The sequence below is a fragment of the Rattus norvegicus genome, chromosome 3 (genome assembly GCF_021556685.1).
Source record: "Rattus norvegicus strain SHRSP/BbbUtx chromosome 3, alternate assembly SHRSP_T2T, whole genome shotgun sequence".
NCBI lineage: Eukaryota > Metazoa > Chordata > Mammalia > Rodentia > Muridae > Rattus > Rattus norvegicus.
The window spans coordinates 19,930,237-19,951,653 of NC_141536.1; the positions used below are offsets into that span (position 1 = coordinate 19,930,237).

The following is a 21,417-nucleotide window of genomic DNA, read 5'->3' on the forward strand; positions in this document are numbered from 1 at the left end:
TGTGCTTTTACAAAGTGTGGTTAGGCTCTGGAAACCTCACAGAGTCCTACTGATCTGATTTGATAGAGGTAGACCTCCTGAAAAAATGATTCAGGAGAATCAAACAGAAAAAGTTATATGTATCCTAAACGTTTGTCTTGAGAGTTGTATGATGCGAAGTGTGCCTACTTGGACTCCTGGTCTCAAAGACTTTATCAGACGGGTCCAATCAGGACACACATGCTACAGCATGTGCTTCATTATTCCTACCCCCTACCCACAAGGATATCTCAACGCCCATGTACAGCTTGAAGAAGTTACAGAAGAGTCTTCGTCCCAGTTCCCTAGACTTTTGGGGGGCTGAAAGGGATTATTCTGAAGCGGTTTTTATGAGGAATTTAGAAATGGTTGTTATTTAACTGGGAGGAAGTAGATAGGGTTATACAGTCATAATCTCATGTGGTAACTAAGCTAGCATCATATCTGTGCTTTGGTATACAATTTCTTTGACGAAAAATTGTAAAAGTACAAGTTTTAGAGTCAGTCCTTCTAGTGATGTCATTACAAAGATCTGAGATGATTACACCTCTGATTTAAGAGACAAATAACAAATTCATGACTCTGAGTTTGACACTTGAAACTTTCAAGATAATATTTAGGATTTGGAGACAACAGTCCAGATTACTTTATATAGATCGATGTTCTTCAAAAACGTCAGAAATCCACAAAATTTGAGATTTAAAATTATTTATCCTTTGTTGAGACATATCTGCTCCTAACCGTTCCCTTTCCCTGATTTAATGAAGAATTTGAACATCTCGACCTCCAGGTGATGCCATACTTTGTGGCAAGGCAGCCACTGCACAAAGCTGCCTGTTTCATCTGCACACTAATACTGTCCAGAAAAGGACAAGTCATGCAGAATAGTTGACTGATAAGCCCAACCAAGACAGGGTGAACAGCCCTTCCTCATCTGCATTTCCACAGTCTGTCAGTTGATTTGGGGCCAGAAGGCTGAAGTCTTCCCTCACGTGTTGCTAACAGGGTACTGTGCTGGTGGAGAGTGCTCTCTACAACCTCTCAGTTCTAGAAGGTGTTTTAGGCTTCCAATGTGTGTAGATACTTGGCCATTCTCAGATTTCTGAGGGGGTTGAAGACTGATTATAGGCTCATAGCTTATGAGGCTGTTTAACTCTGAACATATATATATATACATATACATGAATATATATATATTATATATCATTGGAGATTTATGAGATAGTATAAAGGTAGCCAAAATACAATATGGATGTTAAGACTTTCTAAACATGGAATGGATAACTGAATGTTCTGCTCATCTGACAGTGTTGGACTGGATGTTAGATTTACTTTATGCTTTTAATTACAACACGTTAATAGTTGTGTTCAGGTTGTATTTGAGAGAAAAGTTTTGTAATTAGATCAAAATGGTGAAATGTGGGATGTTGTCACAGGTGAGACATTTACAAGGCAAAAGGAGGCTTGTCATTGAATGAGAAGGAAGGATGGGCAGGGAAAAATGTTGAAGGGAGAGGAGGAGACCAGATGGGAAAGGGGGAAGAGATGGGGGTAAGAGGGAGAGAATCCGGTGCAGGACTATATGGTGGGTGACGTTAAGATTCCCTGCTGCACCTGTACAGGTTGTTACAAATATTTTAAGGGATGGATGTAAATTGGGCTTTATAGGTTTAGAGGGTCAATTATATCTTATCAATTGGGCCAAAGGTTGTTGTGCAGTGTGTCCTTTCATGTAGCGATTTAAGTGTAAGAAAGTGTGGGACAGATGGTCTCTGTGGCCACAGAATTGGGATGTGTGTGTCTGGCAGGGAAACCGACTTGGGAAACTGATAGGTAGAAAGATTGCTGCCAGGCTCAGAGAGAAGCCTTTGGCTGTGTTGTATGGGATGGCGCAGAGCAGGTATGATGTTTTCCTGGCTGATAATTAAGATTTCCATCAGATATCTTGGGGTATTGAGGTGCAGAACCTTGATGGGGAAAACAGCAGCCTTTTAGATTTTATACTTTTGCATGAACAGACGGCAAACCGGCCCACTGAGCAACAGTCCACTGATAAGCCAAAGAGTTGAAAGTTTTCATTTCTAAAGAAGTCGAGGGCAGGTTGGGGATTTAGCTCACTGGTAGAGCGCTTGCCTAGCAAATGCAAGGCCCTGGGTTCGGTCCTCAGCTATGAAAAAAAAAAAAAAAGAAAGAGGAGGGCAGCACCATGTTAAGCCATGTGGTATCTCAATATTAGGAATTTAAACAAAGAAACAGAGAAGCACCCTGGGCTGGCACATTGTAGATTCCCTGCTGTGTGACAAGTAATGGCAAGTCATAGAGTTAGAGATTTAAAGCTGCTCTTTAAAGTGCGTTGTTTCTAAAATCTTTCATGATACTCATATTTCTTTTAACGTGGGCTCCACAGGAATTCTGGGTGGAAATCCTAGTTAGACAAGCTGCTTAGTAAGGACCATTTTATTAACAGGTGAATAAGTTCAATTTTACAAAGAAGAGAGCAAAGACATTGCTTGCAACACGTGGGGATTTTCACCATAGTTTGGTACTTGGAGTTAGTGAACAATTTTTCCCTATCTAAGTAGAGAGTTGTGATAAATACCTTTAACTCTGGTCAGAGTGGATACAGACATATATTGTGGAAGATATGAAGGTTAATTAAACACCTGTGGCTCTGGGTAGAGAGCTGAACAGATGGATGCATTTTGGCTAATGTCCTGAATTTTAAATTGGTTTTTGGTATTAGACTTGATAGAAGATGTTTAAGTTTGTCTAAAGGAGAGTACAGAGGGTGGAGCCAGAAGCAGCCGCAGGCATGGATGTGTTTCTCATGATCCGGCGCCACAAGACCACCACCATCTTTACGGACGCCAAGGAGTCGAGCACGGTGTTCGAACTGAAGTGCATCGTCGAGGGCATCATCAAGCGGCCGCCAGAGGAGCAGCGGCTGTACAAGGACGACCAGCTCCTCAATGATGGAAAAACTCTGGGCGAATGTGGCTTCACCAGTCAGACAGCAAGGCCACAGCCCCCAGCCACAGTGGGCCTGGCTTTTCGGGCAGATGACACAGTTGAAGCGCTGCTTATTGAACCCTTCTCCAGCCCTCGGAGCTTCCAGATGTGATGAAGCCACAGGATTCTGGAGGCAGTGCCAATGAACAAGCTGTGCAGTGAGGGCCCCAGGCCTACCCCCTAGAAACCCACTCCCCAATAAAAAAAGATTTGGCTGTCTAAAAACAAAAAAAAGGAGAGTACAGAGATTATGAGAATCACATGGGGATTTTCATGCATGGATTGAAACTTAGGTCGGGAAAAATTAGTCCCTGGATCCACTTAGAGTATCCAATGTTACTTAGCAGTAATTAAGGTTCAATAAAATCTGTGACTCCGAGTAAAGAGCTAAACAGATGCAGATAGATAGATAGATAGATAGATAGATAGATAGATAGATAGATAGATATTTGTCTTAAGGTTAAACAAAAATCTGTAGCCTAACATATGTCCATCTCTAAAGCTCTCTACCCTGATCAAAGTCCTGGTTTGATACATGGCGTATTGGTATTAGAATTGATAGAGGTTTTTAAATGTGTTTTATGTGTTAGCCGCTAAAAGCCATAGCTCTGGTTGATGACGGCCAGCGAGGGTGTGTTGTTACTTTTGATATATTCCAGAACAGGAAGCTCAGATTCTCTTAACGTGGGCTCCACCGGATTATTCGGTTCATTTCCTGATATCATAGAGTACAAAAGTGTATCAGGCTCAATGTTTAGCTTACTTCGTGTGTTAAAAGTCATTTAATCGTCATAATGGGTGTTCCTTTGAGTTTTATGGTTATATTATTAGTCCGGGAAAGAGTACAAGATACAAGCTATTTGGATACAGACTGAGTAACAGTATTTTGGGACAAATGTTTTGTCTTTGTGCTTTTACAAAGTGTGGTTAGGCTCTGGAAACCTCACAGAGTCCTACTGATCTGATTTGATAGAGGTACACCTTCTGAAAAAATGATTCAGGAGAATCAAACAGAAAAAGTTATCTGAATCCTAAACGTTTGTCTTGAGAGTTGTATGATGAGAAGTGTGCCTACTTGGACTCCTGGTCTCAAAGACTTTCAGGCGGGTCCAATCAGGACACACATGCTACAGCATGTGCTTCATTATTCCTACCCCCTACCCACAAGGATATCTCAACGCCCATGTACAGCTTGAAGAAGCTACAGAAGAGTCTTCGTCCCAGTTCCCTAGACTTTTGGGGGGCTGAAAGGGATTATTCTGAAGTTGTTTTTATGAGGAATTTAGAAATGGTTGTTATTTAACTGGGAGGAAGTAGATAGGGTTATACAGTCATAATCTCATGTGGTAACTAAGCTAGCATCGTATCTGTGCTTTGGTATACAATTTATTTCAGGAAAAATTGTAAAAGTACAAGTTTTATAGTCAGTCCTTCTAGTGATGTCATTACAAAGATCTGAGATGATTACACCTCTGATTTAAGAGACAAATAACAAATTCATGACTCTTGAGTTTGACACTTGAAACTTTCAAGATAATATTTAGGATTTGGAGACAACAGTCCAGATTACTTTATATAGATCGATGTTCTTCAAAAACGTCAGAAATCCACAAAATTTGAGATTTAAAATTATTTATCCTTTGTTGAGACATATATCTGCTCCTAACCGTTCCCTTTCCCTGATTTAATGAAGAATTTGAACATCTCGACCTCCAGGTGATGCCATACTTTGTGGCAAGGCAGCCACTGCACAAAGCTGCCTATTTCATCTGCACACTAATACTGTCCAGAAAAGGACAAGTCATGCAGAATAGTTGACTGATAAGCCCAACCAAGACAGGGTGAACAAACCTTCCTCATCTGCATTTCCACAGTCTGTCAGTTGATTTGGGGCCAGAAGGCTGAAGTCTTCCCTCACGTGTTGCTAACAGGGTACTGTGCTGGTGGAGAGTGCTCTCTACAACCTCTCAGTTCTAGAAGGTGTTTTAGGCTTCCTATGTGTGTAGATACTTGGCCATTCTCAGATTTCTGACGGGGTTGAAGACTGATTATAGGCTCATAGCTTATGAGGCTGTTTAACTCTGAACATATATATATATATATATATATATATACATATATACATATATATGAATATATATATTATATATCATTGGAGATTTATGAGATAGTATGCAAGCTAGCCAAGATACAATATGGATGTTAAGACTTTCTAAACTTGGAATGGATAACTGAATGTTCTGCTTATCTGACAGTGTTGGACTGGATGTTAGATTTACTTTATGCTTTTAATTACAAAACGCTAATAGTTGTATTCAGGTTGTATTTGAGAGAAAAGTTTTGTAATTAGATCAAAATGGTGAAATGTGGGATGTTGTCACAGGTGAGACATTTACAAGGCAAAAGGAGGCTTCTCATTGAATGAGAAGGAAGGATGGGCAGGGAAAAATGTTGAAGGGAGAGTAGGAGACCAGATGGGAAAGGGGGAAGAGATGGGGGTGAGAGGGAGAGAAGCCGGTGCAGGACTATATGGTAGGTGACCTTAAGATTCCCTGCTGCACCTTTACCGGTTGTTACAAATATTTTTAAGGGATGGATGTAAATTGGGCTTTATAGGTTTAGAGGGTCAATTATATCTTATCAATTGGGCCAAAGGTTATTGTGCAGTGTGTCCTTTCATGTAGCGATTTAAGTGTAAGAAACTGTGGGACAGATGGTCTCTGTGGCCACAGAGTTGGGATGTGTATGTCTGGCATGGAAACCGACTTGGGAAACTGATAGGTAGAGAGATTGCTGCCAGGCTCAGAGAGAAGCCTTTGGCTGTGTTGTATGGGATGGAGCAGAGCAGGTAAGATGTTTTCCTGGCTGATAATTAAGATTTCCATCAGATATCTTGGGGTATTGAGGTGCAGAACCTTGATGGGGAAAACAGCAGCCTTTTATATTTTATACTTTTACATGAACAGACAGCGAACCGACCCAATGAGCAACAGTCCACTAATAATCCAAAGAGTTGAAAGTTTTCATTTCTAAAGAAAAGGAGGGCAGGTTGGGGATTTAGCTCACTTGTAGAGCACTTTCCTAGCAAATGCAAGGCCCTCGGTGCCATCCCCAGCCCTGGAAAAAAAAAAAAGAAGAAGAAGAGGAAGTCAGCACCATGATAAGCCATGTGATATCTCAATATTAGGAATTTAAACAAAGAAACAGAGAAGCACCCTGGGCTGGCACATTGTAGATTCCCTGCTGTGTGACAAGTAATGGCAAGTCATAGAGTTAGAGATTTAAAGCTGCTCTTTAAAGTGCGTTGTTTCTAAAATCTTTCATGATACTCATATTTCTTTTAACGTGGGCTCCACAGGAATTCTGGGTGGAAATCGTAGTTAGACAAGCTGCTTAGTAAGGACGATTTTATTAACAGGTGAATAAGTTCAATTTTACAAAGAAGAGAGTAAAGACATTGCTTGAAACACGTGGGGATTTTCACCATAGTTTGGTACTTGGAGTTAGTGAACAATTTTTCCCTATCTAAGTAGAGAGTTGTGATAAATACCTTTAACTTGGTCAGAGTGGATACAGACATATATTGTGGAAGACATGAAGGTTAATTAAACACCTGTGGCTCTGGGTAGAGAGCTGAACAGATGGATGCATTTTGGCTAATGTCCTGAATTTTAAATTGGTTTTTGGTATTAGACTTGATAGAAGATGTTTAAGTTTGTCTAAAGGAGAGTACAGAGGGTGGAGCCAGAAGCAGCCGCAGGCATGGATGTGTTTCTCATGATCCGGCGCCACAAGACCACCACCATCTTTACGGACGCCAAGGAGTCGAGCACGGTGTTCGAACTGAAGTGCATCATCGAGGGCATCATCAAGCGGCCGCCAGAGGAGCAGCGGCTGTACAAGGACGACCAGCTCCTCAATGATGGAAAAACTCTGGGCTAATGTGGCTTCACCAGTCAGACAGCAAGGCCACAGCCTCCAGCCACCGTGGGCCTGGCCTTTCGAGCAGATGACACAGTTGAAGCGCTGCTTATTGAACCCTTCTCCAGCCCTCGGAGCTTCCAGATGTGATGAAGCCACAGGATTCTGGAGGCAGTGCCAATGAACAAGCTGTGCAGTGAGGGCCCCAGGCCTAACCCCTAGAAACCCACTCCCCAATAAAAAAAGATTTGGCTGTCTAAAAACAAAAAAAAGGAGAGTACAGAGATTATGAGAATCACATGGGGATTTTCATGCATGGATCGAAACTTAGGTCGGGAAAAATTAGTCCCTGGATCCACTTAGAGTATCCAATGTTACTTACCAGTAATTAAGGTTCAATAAAATCTGTGACTCCGGGTAAAGAGCTAAACAGATGGAGATAGATAGATAGATAGATAGATAGATAGATAGATAGATAGATAGATAGATAGATATTTGTCTTAAGGTTAAACAAAAATCTTTAGCCTAACATATGTCCATCTCTAAAGCTCTCTACCCTGAGTCAAAGTCCTGGTTTGATACATGGCGTATTGGTATTAGAATTGATAGAAGTTTTTAAATGTGTTTTATGTGTTAGCCGCTAAAAGCCATATCTCTGGTTGATGACGGCCAGCGAGGGTGTGTGGTTAATTTGATATATTCCAGAACAGGAAGCTCAGATTCTCTTAACGTGGGCTCCACCGGATTATTCGGTTCATTTCCTGATATCATAGAGTACAAAAGTGTATCAGGCTCAATGTTTAGCTTACTTCGTGTGTTAAAAGTCATTTAATCGTCATAATGGGTGTGCCTTTGAGTTTTATGGTTATATTATTAGTCCGGGAAAGAGTATAAGATACAAGCTATTTGGATACAGACTGAGTAACACAGTATTTTGGGACAAATGTTTTGTCTTTGTGCTTTTACAAAGTGTGGTTAGGCTCTGGAAACCTCACAGAGTCCTACTGATCTGATTTGATAGAGGTAGACCTCCTGAAAAAATGATTCAGGAGAATCAAACAGAAAAAGTTATCTGAATCCTAAACGTTTGTCTTGAGAGTTGTATGATGAGAAGTGTGCCTACTTGGACTCCTGGTCTCAAAGACTTTCAGGCGGGTCCAATCAGGACACACATGCTACAGCCTGTGCTTCATTATTCCTACCCCCTACCCACAAGGATATCTCAACGCCCATGTACAGCTTGAAGAAGTTACAGAAGAGTCTTCGTCCCAGTTCCGTAGACTTTTGGGGGGCTGAAAGGGATTATTCTGAAGTTGTTTTTATGAGGAATTTAGAAATGGTTGTTATTTAACTGGGAGGAAGTAGATAGGGTTATACAGTCATAATCTCATGTGGTAACTAAGCTAGCATCATATCTGTGCTTTGGTATACAATTTATTTCAGGAAAAATTGTAAAAGTACAAGTTTTAGAGTCAGTCCTTCTAGTGATGTCATTACAAAGATCTGAGATGATTACACCTCTGATTTAAGAGACAAATAACAAATTCATGACTCTGAGTTTGACACTTGAAACTTTCAAGATAATATTTAGGATTTGGAGACAACAGTCCAGATTACTTTATATAGATCGATGTTCTTCAAAAACGTCAGAAATCCACAAAATTTGAGATTTAAAATTATTTATCCTTTGTTGAGACATATCTGCTCCTAACCGTTCCCTTTCCCTAATTTAATGAAGAATTTGAACATCTCGACCTCCAGGTGATGCCATACTTTGTGGCAAGGCAGCCACTGCACAAAGCTGCCTGTTTCATCTGCACACTAATACTGTCCAGAAAAGGACAAGTCATGCAGAATAGTTGACTGATAAGCCCAACCAAGACAGGGTGAACAGCCCTTCCTCATCTGCATTTCCACAGTCTGTCAGTTGATTTGGGGCCAGAAGGCTGAAGTCTTCCCTCACGTGTTGCTAACAGGGTACTGTACTGGTGGAGAGTGCTCTCTACAACCTCTCAGTTCTAGAAGGTGTTTTAGGCTTCCTATGTGTGTAGATACTTAGCCATTCTCAGATTTCTGACGGGGTTGAGACTGATTATAGGCTCATAGCTTATGAGGCTGTTTGACTCTGAACATATACGTATACATATATATATATATATATATATATATATATATATATCATTGGATATGTATGAGATAGTATACAAGCTAGCCAAGATACAATATGGATGTTAAGACTTTCTATACTTGGAATGGATAACTGAATGTTCTGCTCATCTAACAGTTTTGGACTGGATGTTAGATTTACTTTATGCTTTTAATTACAAAACGCTAATAGTTGTGTTCAGGTTGTATTTGAGAGAAAAGTTTTGTAATTAGATCAAAATGGTGAAATGTGGGATGTTGTCACAGGTGAGACATTTACAAGGCAAAAGGAGGCTTCTCATTGAATGAGAAGGAAGGATGGGCAGGGAAAAATGTTGAAGGGAGAGTAGGAGACCAGATGGGAAAGGGGGAAGAGATGGGGGTGAGAGGGAGAGAAGCCGGTGCAGGACTATATGGTAGGTGACCTTAAGATTCCCTGCTGCACCTTTACCGGTTGTTACAAATATTTTTAAGGGATGGATGTAAATTGGGCTTTATAGGTTTAGAGGGTCAATTATATCTTATCAATTGGGCCAAAGGTTATTGTGCAGTGTGTCCTTTCATGTAGCGATTTAAGTGTAAGAAACTGTGGGACAGATGGTCTCTGTGGCCACAGAGTTGGGATGTGTATGTCTGGCATGGAAACCGACTTGGGAAACTGATAGGTAGAGAGATTGCTGCCAGGCTCAGAGAGAAGCCTTTGGCTGTGTTGTATGGGATGGAGCAGAGCAGGTAAGATGTTTTCCTGGCTGATAATTAAGATTTCCATCAGATATCTTGGGGTATTGAGGTGCAGAACCTTGATGGGGAAAACAGCAGCCTTTTATATTTTATACTTTTACATGAACAGACAGCGAACCGACCCAATGAGCAACAGTCCACTAATAATCCAAAGAGTTGAAAGTTTTCATTTCTAAAGAAAAGGAGGGCAGGTTGGGGATTTAGCTCACTTGTAGAGCACTTTCCTAGCAAATGCAAGGCCCTCGGTGCCATCCCCAGCCCTGGAAAAAAAAAAAGAAGAAGAAGAGGAAGTCAGCACCATGATAAGCCATGTGATATCTCAATATTAGGAATTTAAACAAAGAAACAGAGAAGCACCCTGGGCTGGCACATTGTAGATTCCCTGCTGTGTGACAAGTAATGGCAAGTCATAGAGTTAGAGATTTAAAGCTGCTCTTTAAAGTGCGTTGTTTCTAAAATCTTTCATGATACTCATATTTCTTTTAACGTGGGCTCCACAGGAATTCTGGGTGGAAATCGTAGTTAGACAAGCTGCTTAGTAAGGACGATTTTATTAACAGGTGAATAAGTTCAATTTTACAAAGAAGAGAGTAAAGACATTGCTTGAAACACGTGGGGATTTTCACCATAGTTTGGTACTTGGAGTTAGTGAACAATTTTTCCCTATCTAAGTAGAGAGTTGTGATAAATACCTTTAACTTGGTCAGAGTGGATACAGACATATATTGTGGAAGACATGAAGGTTAATTAAACACCTGTGGCTCTGGGTAGAGAGCTGAACAGATGGATGCATTTTGGCTAATGTCCTGAATTTTAAATTGGTTTTTGGTATTAGACTTGATAGAAGATGTTTAAGTTTGTCTAAAGGAGAGTACAGAGGGTGGAGCCAGAAGCAGCCGCCGGCATGGATGTGTTTCTCATGATCCGGCGCCACAAGACCACCACCATCTTTACGGACGCCAAGGAGTCGAGCACGGTGTTCGAACTGAAGTGCATCGTCGAGGGCATCATCAAGCGGCCGCCAGAGGAGCAGCGGCTGTACAAGGACGACCAGCTCCTCAATGATGGAAAAACTCTGGGCTAATGTGGCTTCACCAGTCAGACAGCAAGGCCACAGCCTCCAGCCACCGTGGGCCTGGCCTTTCGAGCAGATGACACCGTTGAAGAGCTGCTTATTGAACCCTTCTCCAGCCCTCGGAGCTTCCAGATGTGATGAAGCCACAGGATTCTGGAGGCAGTGCCAATGAACAAGCTGTGCAGTGAGGGCCCCAGGCCTAACCCCTAGAAACCCACTCCCCAATAAAAAAAGATTTGGCTGTCTAAAAACAAAAAAAAAGGAGAGTACAGAGATTATGAGAATCACATGGGGATTTTCATGCATGGATCGAAACTTAGGTCGGGAAAAATTAGTCCCTGGATCCACTTAGAGTATCCAATGTTACTTACCAGTAATTAAGGTTCAATAAAATCTGTGACTCCGGGTAAAGAGCTAAACAGATGGAGATAGATAGATAGATAGATAGATAGATAGATAGATAGATAGATAGATAGATAGATAGATATTTGTCTTAAGGTTAAACAAAAATCTTTAGCCTAAAATATGTCCACCTCTAAAGCTCTCTACCCTGAGTCAAAGTCCTGGTTTGATACATGGCGTATTGGTATTAGAACTGATAGAAGTTTTTAAATGTGTCTTATGTGTTAGCTGCTAAAAGCCATATCTCTGGTTGATGACGGCCAGCGAGGGTGTGTGGTTACTTTTGATATATTCCAGAACAGGAAGCTCAGATTCTCTTAACGTGGGCTCCACCGGATTATTCGGTTCATTTCCTGATATCATAGAGTACAAAAGTGTATCAGGCTCATTGTTTAGCTTACTTCGTGTGTTAAAAGTCGTTTAATCGTCATAATGGGTGTGCCTTTGAGTTTTATGGTTATATTATTAGTCCGGGAAAGAGTATAAGATACAAGCTATTTGGATACAGACTGAGTAACACAGTATTTTGGGACAAATGTTTTGTCTTTGTGCTTTTACAAAGTGTGGTTAGGCTCTGGAAACCTCACAGAGTCCTACTGATCTGATTTGATAGAGGTAGACCTCCTGAAAAAATGATTCAGGAGAATCAAACAGAAAAAGTTATATGTATCCTAAACGTTTGTCTTGAGAGTTGTATGATGCGAAGTGTGCCTACTTGGACTCCTGGTCTCAAAGACTTTATCAGACGGGTCCAATCAGGACACACATGCTACAGCATGTGCTTCATTATTCCTACCCCCTACCCACAAGGATATCTCAACGCCCATGTACAGCTTGAAGAAGTTACAGAAGAGTCTTCGTCCCAGTTCCCTAGACTTTTGGGGGGCTGAAAGGGATTATTCTGAAGCGGTTTTTATGAGGAATTTAGAAATGGTTGTTATTTAACTGGGAGGAAGTAGATAGGGTTATACAGTCATAATCTCATGTGGTAACTAAGCTAGCATCATATCTGTGCTTTGGTATACAATTTCTTTGACGAAAAATTGTAAAAGTACAAGTTTTAGAGTCAGTCCTTCTAGTGATGTCATTACAAAGATCTGAGATGATTACACCTCTGATTTAAGAGACAAATAACAAATTCATGACTCTGAGTTTGACACTTGAAACTTTCAAGATAATATTTAGGATTTGGAGACAACAGTCCAGATTACTTTATATAGATCGATGTTCTTCAAAAACGTCAGAAATCCACAAAATTTGAGATTTAAAATTATTTATCCTTTGTTGAGACATATCTGCTCCTAACCGTTCCCTTTCCCTGATTTAATGAAGAATTTGAACATCTCGACCTCCAGGTGATGCCATACTTTGTGGCAAGGCAGCCACTGCACAAAGCTGCCTGTTTCATCTGCACACTAATACTGTCCAGAAAAGGACAAGTCATGCAGAATAGTTGACTGATAAGCCCAACCAAGACAGGGTGAACAGCCCTTCCTCATCTGCATTTCCACAGTCTGTCAGTTGATTTGGGGCCAGAAGGCTGAAGTCTTCCCTCACGTGTTGCTAACAGGGTACTGTGCTGGTGGAGAGTGCTCTCTACAACCTCTCAGTTCTAGAAGGTGTTTTAGGCTTCCAATGTGTGTAGATACTTGGCCATTCTCAGATTTCTGAGGGGGTTGAAGACTGATTATAGGCTCATAGCTTATGAGGCTGTTTAACTCTGAACATATATATATATACATATACATGAATATATATATATTATATATCATTGGAGATTTATGAGATAGTATAAAGGTAGCCAAAATACAATATGGATGTTAAGACTTTCTAAACATGGAATGGATAACTGAATGTTCTGCTCATCTGACAGTGTTGGACTGGATGTTAGATTTACTTTATGCTTTTAATTACAACACGTTAATAGTTGTGTTCAGGTTGTATTTGAGAGAAAAGTTTTGTAATTAGATCAAAATGGTGAAATGTGGGATGTTGTCACAGGTGAGACATTTACAAGGCAAAAGGAGGCTTGTCATTGAATGAGAAGGAAGGATGGGCAGGGAAAAATGTTGAAGGGAGAGGAGGAGACCAGATGGGAAAGGGGGAAGAGATGGGGGTAAGAGGGAGAGAATCCGGTGCAGGACTATATGGTGGGTGACGTTAAGATTCCCTGCTGCACCTGTACAGGTTGTTACAAATATTTTAAGGGATGGATGTAAATTGGGCTTTATAGGTTTAGAGGGTCAATTATATCTTATCAATTGGGCCAAAGGTTGTTGTGCAGTGTGTCCTTTCATGTAGCGATTTAAGTGTAAGAAAGTGTGGGACAGATGGTCTCTGTGGCCACAGAATTGGGATGTGTGTGTCTGGCAGGGAAACCGACTTGGGAAACTGATAGGTAGAAAGATTGCTGCCAGGCTCAGAGAGAAGCCTTTGGCTGTGTTGTATGGGATGGCGCAGAGCAGGTATGATGTTTTCCTGGCTGATAATTAAGATTTCCATCAGATATCTTGGGGTATTGAGGTGCAGAACCTTGATGGGGAAAACAGCAGCCTTTTAGATTTTATACTTTTGCATGAACAGACGGCAAACCGGCCCACTGAGCAACAGTCCACTGATAAGCCAAAGAGTTGAAAGTTTTCATTTCTAAAGAAGTCGAGGGCAGGTTGGGGATTTAGCTCACTGGTAGAGCGCTTGCCTAGCAAATGCAAGGCCCTGGGTTCGGTCCTCAGCTATGAAAAAAAAAAAAAAAGAAAGAGGAGGGCAGCACCATGTTAAGCCATGTGGTATCTCAATATTAGGAATTTAAACAAAGAAACAGAGAAGCACCCTGGGCTGGCACATTGTAGATTCCCTGCTGTGTGACAAGTAATGGCAAGTCATAGAGTTAGAGATTTAAAGCTGCTCTTTAAAGTGCGTTGTTTCTAAAATCTTTCATGATACTCATATTTCTTTTAACGTGGGCTCCACAGGAATTCTGGGTGGAAATCCTAGTTAGACAAGCTGCTTAGTAAGGACCATTTTATTAACAGGTGAATAAGTTCAATTTTACAAAGAAGAGAGCAAAGACATTGCTTGCAACACGTGGGGATTTTCACCATAGTTTGGTACTTGGAGTTAGTGAACAATTTTTCCCTATCTAAGTAGAGAGTTGTGATAAATACCTTTAACTCTGGTCAGAGTGGATACAGACATATATTGTGGAAGATATGAAGGTTAATTAAACACCTGTGGCTCTGGGTAGAGAGCTGAACAGATGGATGCATTTTGGCTAATGTCCTGAATTTTAAATTGGTTTTTGGTATTAGACTTGATAGAAGATGTTTAAGTTTGTCTAAAGGAGAGTACAGAGGGTGGAGCCAGAAGCAGCCGCAGGCATGGATGTGTTTCTCATGATCCGGCGCCACAAGACCACCACCATCTTTACGGACGCCAAGGAGTCGAGCACGGTGTTCGAACTGAAGTGCATCGTCGAGGGCATCATCAAGCGGCCGCCAGAGGAGCAGCGGCTGTACAAGGACGACCAGCTCCTCAATGATGGAAAAACTCTGGGCGAATGTGGCTTCACCAGTCAGACAGCAAGGCCACAGCCCCCAGCCACAGTGGGCCTGGCTTTTCGGGCAGATGACACAGTTGAAGCGCTGCTTATTGAACCCTTCTCCAGCCCTCGGAGCTTCCAGATGTGATGAAGCCACAGGATTCTGGAGGCAGTGCCAATGAACAAGCTGTGCAGTGAGGGCCCCAGGCCTACCCCCTAGAAACCCACTCCCCAATAAAAAAAGATTTGGCTGTCTAAAAACAAAAAAAAGGAGAGTACAGAGATTATGAGAATCACATGGGGATTTTCATGCATGGATTGAAACTTAGGTCGGGAAAAATTAGTCCCTGGATCCACTTAGAGTATCCAATGTTACTTAGCAGTAATTAAGGTTCAATAAAATCTGTGACTCCGAGTAAAGAGCTAAACAGATGCAGATAGATAGATAGATAGATAGATAGATAGATAGATAGATAGATAGATAGATATTTGTCTTAAGGTTAAACAAAAATCTGTAGCCTAACATATGTCCATCTCTAAAGCTCTCTACCCTGATCAAAGTCCTGGTTTGATACATGGCGTATTGGTATTAGAATTGATAGAGGTTTTTAAATGTGTTTTATGTGTTAGCCGCTAAAAGCCATAGCTCTGGTTGATGACGGCCAGCGAGGGTGTGTTGTTACTTTTGATATATTCCAGAACAGGAAGCTCAGATTCTCTTAACGTGGGCTCCACCGGATTATTCGGTTCATTTCCTGATATCATAGAGTACAAAAGTGTATCAGGCTCAATGTTTAGCTTACTTCGTGTGTTAAAAGTCATTTAATCGTCATAATGGGTGTTCCTTTGAGTTTTATGGTTATATTATTAGTCCGGGAAAGAGTACAAGATACAAGCTATTTGGATACAGACTGAGTAACAGTATTTTGGGACAAATGTTTTGTCTTTGTGCTTTTACAAAGTGTGGTTAGGCTCTGGAAACCTCACAGAGTCCTACTGATCTGATTTGATAGAGGTACACCTTCTGAAAAAATGATTCAGGAGAATCAAACAGAAAAAGTTATCTGAATCCTAAACGTTTGTCTTGAGAGTTGTATGATGAGAAGTGTGCCTACTTGGACTCCTGGTCTCAAAGACTTTCAGGCGGGTCCAATCAGGACACACATGCTACAGCATGTGCTTCATTATTCCTACCCCCTACCCACAAGGATATCTCAACGCCCATGTACAGCTTGAAGAAGCTACAGAAGAGTCTTCGTCCCAGTTCCCTAGACTTTTGGGGGGCTGAAAGGGATTATTCTGAAGCGGTTTTTATGAGGAATTTAGAAATGGTTGTTATTTAACTGGGAGGAAGTAGATAGGGTTATACAGTCATAATCTCATGTGGTAACTAAGCTAGCATCGTATCTGTGCTTTGGTATACAATTTATTTCACGAAAAATTGTAAAAGTACAAGTTTTACAGTCAGTCCTTCTAGTGATGTCATTACAAAGATCTGAGATGATTACACCTCTGATTTAAGAGACAAATAACAAATTCATGACTCTGAGTTTGACACTTGAAACTTTCAAGATAATATTTAGGATTTGGAGACAACAGTCCAGATTACTTTATATAGATCGATGTTCTTCAAAAACGTCAGAAATCCACAAAATTTGAGATTTAAAATTATTTATCCTTTGTTGAGACATATCTGCTCCTAACCGTTCCCTTTCCCTGATTTAATGAAGAATTTGAACATCTCGACCTCCAGGTGATGCCATACTTTGTGGCAAGGCAGCCACTGCACAAAGCTGCCTGTTTCATCTGCACACTAATACTGTCCAGAAAAGGACAAGTCATGCAGAATAGTTGACTGATAAGCCCAACCAAGACAGGGTGAACAGCCCTTCCTCATCTGCATTTCCACAGTCTGTCAGTTGATTTGGGGCCAGAAGGCTGAAGTCTTCCCTCACGTGTTGCTAACAGGGTACTGTGCTGGTGGAGAGTGCTCTCTACAACCTCTCAGTTCTAGAAGGTGTTTTAGGCTTCCAATGTGTGTAGATACTTGGCCATTCTCAGATTTCTGAGGGGGTTGAAGACTGATTATAGGCTCATAGCTTATGAGGCTGTTTAACTCTGAACATATATATATATACATATACATGAATATATATATATTATATATCATTGGAGATTTATGAGATAGTATAAAGGTAGCCAAAATACAATATGGATGTTAAGACTTTCTAAACATGGAATGGATAACTGAATGTTCTGCTCATCTGACAGTGTTGGACTGGATGTTAGATTTACTTTATGCTTTTAATTACAACACGTTAATAGTTGTGTTCAGGTTGTATTTGAGAGAAAAGTTTTGTAATTAGATCAAAATGGTGAAATGTGGGATGTTGTCACAGGTGAGACATTTACAAGGCAAAAGGAGGCTTGTCATTGAATGAGAAGGAAGGATGGGCAGGGAAAAATGTTGAAGGGAGAGGAGGAGACCAGATGGGAAAGGGGGAAGAGATGGGGGTAAGAGGGAGAGAATCCGGTGCAGGACTATATGGTGGGTGACGTTAAGATTCCCTGCTGCACCTGTACAGGTTGTTACAAATATTTTAAGGGATGGATGTAAATTGGGCTTTATAGGTTTAGAGGGTCAATTATATCTTATCAATTGGGCCAAAGGTTGTTGTGCAGTGTGTCCTTTCATGTAGCGATTTAAGTGTAAGAAAGTGTGGGACAGATGGTCTCTGTGGCCACAGAATTGGGATGTGTGTGTCTGGCAGGGAAACCGACTTGGGAAACTGATAGGTAGAAAGATTGCTGCCAGGCTCAGAGAGAAGCCTTTGGCTGTGTTGTATGGGATGGCGCAGAGCAGGTATGATGTTTTCCTGGCTGATAATTAAGATTTCCATCAGATATCTTGGGGTATTGAGGTGCAGAACCTTGATGGGGAAAACAGCAGCCTTTTAGATTTTATACTTTTGCATGAACAGACGGCAAACCGGCCCACTGAGCAACAGTCCACTGATAAGCCAAAGAGTTGAAAGTTTTCATTTCTAAAGAAGTCGAGGGCAGGTTGGGGATTTAGCTCACTGGTAGAGCGCTTGCCTAGCAAATGCAAGGCCCTGGGTTCGGTCCTCAGCTATGAAAAAAAAAAAAAAAGAAAGAGGAGGGCAGCACCATGTTAAGCCATGTGGTATCTCAATATTAGGAATTTAAACAAAGAAACAGAGAAGCACCCTGGGCTGGCACATTGTAGATTCCCTGCTGTGTGACAAGTAATGGCAAGTCATAGAGTTAGAGATTTAAAGCTGCTCTTTAAAGTGCGTTGTTTCTAAAATCTTTCATGATACTCATATTTCTTTTAACGTGGGCTCCACAGGAATTCTGGGTGGAAATCCTAGTTAGACAAGCTGCTTAGTAAGGACCATTTTATTAACAGGTGAATAAGTTCAATTTTACAAAGAAGAGAGCAAAGACATTGCTTGCAACACGTGGGGATTTTCACCATAGTTTGGTACTTGGAGTTAGTGAACAATTTTTCCCTATCTAAGTAGAGAGTTGTGATAAATACCTTTAACTCTGGTCAGAGTGGATACAGACATATATTGTGGAAGATATGAAGGTTAATTAAACACCTGTGGCTCTGGGTAGAGAGCTGAACAGATGGATGCATTTTGGCTAATGTCCTGAATTTTAAATTGGTTTTTGGTATTAGACTTGATAGAAGATGTTTAAGTTTGTCTAAAGGAGAGTACAGAGGGTGGAGCCAGAAGCAGCCGCAGGCATGGATGTGTTTCTCATGATCCGGCGCCACAAGACCACCACCATCTTTACGGACGCCAAGGAGTCGAGCACGGTGTTCGAACTGAAGTGCATCGTCGAGGGCATCATCAAGCGGCCGCCAGAGGAGCAGCGGCTGTACAAGGACGACCAGCTCCTCAATGATGGAAAAACTCTGGGCGAATGTGGCTTCACCAGTCAGACAGCAAGGCCACAGCCCCCAGCCACAGTGGGCCTGGCTTTTCGGGCAGATGACACAGTTGAAGCGCTGCTTATTGAACCCTTCTCCAGCCCTCGGAGCTTCCAGATGTGATGAAGCCACAGGATTCTGGAGGCAGTGCCAATGAACAAGCTGTGCAGTGAGGGCCCCAGGCCTACCCCCTAGAAACCCACTCCCCAATAAAAAAAGATTTGGCTGTCTAAAAACAAAAAAAAGGAGAGTACAGAGATTATGAGAATCACATGGGGATTTTCATGCATGGATTGAAACTTAGGTCGGGAAAAATTAGTCCCTGGATCCACTTAGAGTATCCAATGTTACTTAGCAGTAATTAAGGTTCAATAAAATCTGTGACTCCGAGTAAAGAGCTAAACAGATGCAGATAGATAGATAGATAGATAGATAGATAGATAGATAGATAGATAGATAGATAGATATTTGTCTTAAGGTTAAACAAAAATCTGTAGCCTAACATATGTCCATCTCTAAAGCTCTCTACCCTGATCAAAGTCCTGGTTTGATACATGGCGTATTGGTATTAGAATTGATAGAAGTTTTTAAATGTGTTTTATGTGTTAGCCGCTAAAAGCCATAGCTCTGGTTGATGACGGCCAGCGAGGGTGTGTTGTTACTTTTGATATATTCCAGAACAGGAAGCTCAGATTCTCTTAACGTGGGCTCCACCGGATTATTCGGTTCATTTCCTGATATCATAGAGTACAAAAGTGTATCAGGCTCAATGTTTAGCTTACTTCGTGTGTTAAAAGTCATTTAATCGTCATAATGGGTGTTCCTTTGAGTTTTATGGTTATATTATTAGTCCGGGAAAGAGTACAAGATACAAGCTATTTGGATACAGACTGAGTAACAGTATTTTGGGACAAATGTTTTGTCTTTGTGCTTTTACAAAGTGTGGTTAGGCTCTGGAAACCTCACAGAGTCCTACTGATCTGATTTGATAGAGGTACACCTTCTGAAAAAATGATTCAGGAGAATCAAACAGAAAAAGTTATCTGAATCCTAAACGTTTGTCTTGAGAGTTGTATGATGAGAAGTGTGCCTACTTGGACTCCTGGTCTCAAAGACTTTCAGGCGGGTCCAATCAGGACACACATGCTACAGCATGTGCTTCATTATTCCTACCCCCTACCCACAAGGATATCTCAACGCCCATGTACAGCTTGAAGAAGCTACAGAAGAGTCTTCGTCCCAGTTCCCTAGACTTTTGGGGGGCTGAAAGGGATTATTCTGAAGCGGTTTTTATGAGGAATTTAGAAATGGTTGTTATTTAACTGGGAGGAAGTAGATAGGGTTATACAGTCATAATCTCATGTGGTAACTAAGCTAGCATCGTATCTGTGCTTTGGTATACAATTTATTTCACGAAAAATTGTAAAAGTACAAGTTTTACAGTCAGTCCTTCTAGTGATGTCATTACAAAGATCTGAGATGATTACACCTCTGATTTAAGAGACAAATAACAAATTCATGACTCTGAGTTTGACACTTGAAACTTTCAAGATAATATTTAGGATTTGGAGACAACAGTCCAGATTACTTTATATAGATCGATGTTCTTCAAAAACGTCAGAAATCCACAAAATTTGAGATTTAAAATTATTTATCCTTTGTTGAGACATATCTGCTCCTAACCGTTCCCTTTCCCTGATTTAATGAAGAATTTGAACATCTCGACCTCCAGGTGATGCCATACTTTGTGGCAAGGCAGCCACTGCACAAAGCTGCCTGTTTCATCTGCACACTAATACTGTCCAGAAAAGGACAAGTCATGCAGAATAGTTGACTGATAAGCCCAACCAAGACAGGGTGAACAGCCCTTCCTCATCTGCATTTCCACAGTCTGTCAGTTGATTTGGGGCCAGAAGGCTGAAGTCTTCCCTCACGTGTTGCTAACAGGGTACTGTGCTGGTGGAGAGTGCTCTCTACAACCTCTCAGTTCTAGAAGGTGTTTTAGGCTTCCAATGTGTGTAGATACTTGGCCATTCTCAGATTTCTGAGGGGGTTGAAGACTGATTATAGGCTCATAGCTTATGAGGCTGTTTAACTCTGAACATATATATATATACATATACATGAATATATATATATTATATATCATTGGAGATTTATGAGATAGTATAAAGGTAGCCAAAATACAATATGGATGTTAAGACTTTCTAAACATGGAATGGATAACTGAATGTTCTGCTCATCTGACAGTGTTGGACTGGATGTTAGATTTACTTTATGCTTTTAATTACAAAACGCTAATAGTTGTGTTCAGGTTGTATTTGAGAGAAAAGTTTTGTAATTAGATCAAAATGGTGAAATGTGGGATGTTGTCACAGGTGAGACATTTACAAGGCAAAAGGAGGCTTGTCATTGAATGAGAAGGAAGGATGGGCAGGGAAAAATGTTGAAGGGAGAGGAGGAGACCAGATGGGAAAGGGGGAAGAGATGGGGGTAAGAGGGAGAGAATCCGGTGCAGGACTATATGGTGGGTGACGTTAAGATTCCCTGCTGCACCTGTACAGGTTGTTACAAATATTTTTAAGGGATGGATGTAAATTGGGCTTT

The 21,417-nt window shown here is 41.1% G+C and overlaps 3 pseudogenes; all 3 read left to right on the forward strand.

Annotated features, from left to right (window-relative positions):
- Positions 1-2,830: 2,830 nt before the first annotated feature.
- On the forward strand, positions 2,831-3,189 carry LOC148006423 (elongin-B pseudogene; annotated as a pseudogene).
- An 11,499-nt stretch (positions 3,190-14,688) lies between these two features.
- On the forward strand, positions 14,689-15,047 carry LOC148006424 (elongin-B pseudogene; annotated as a pseudogene).
- Positions 15,048-18,624: 3,577 nt separating this feature from the next.
- Positions 18,625-18,983, forward strand: LOC148006425 (elongin-B pseudogene; annotated as a pseudogene).
- The last annotated feature ends 2,434 nt before the right edge of the window (positions 18,984-21,417 follow it).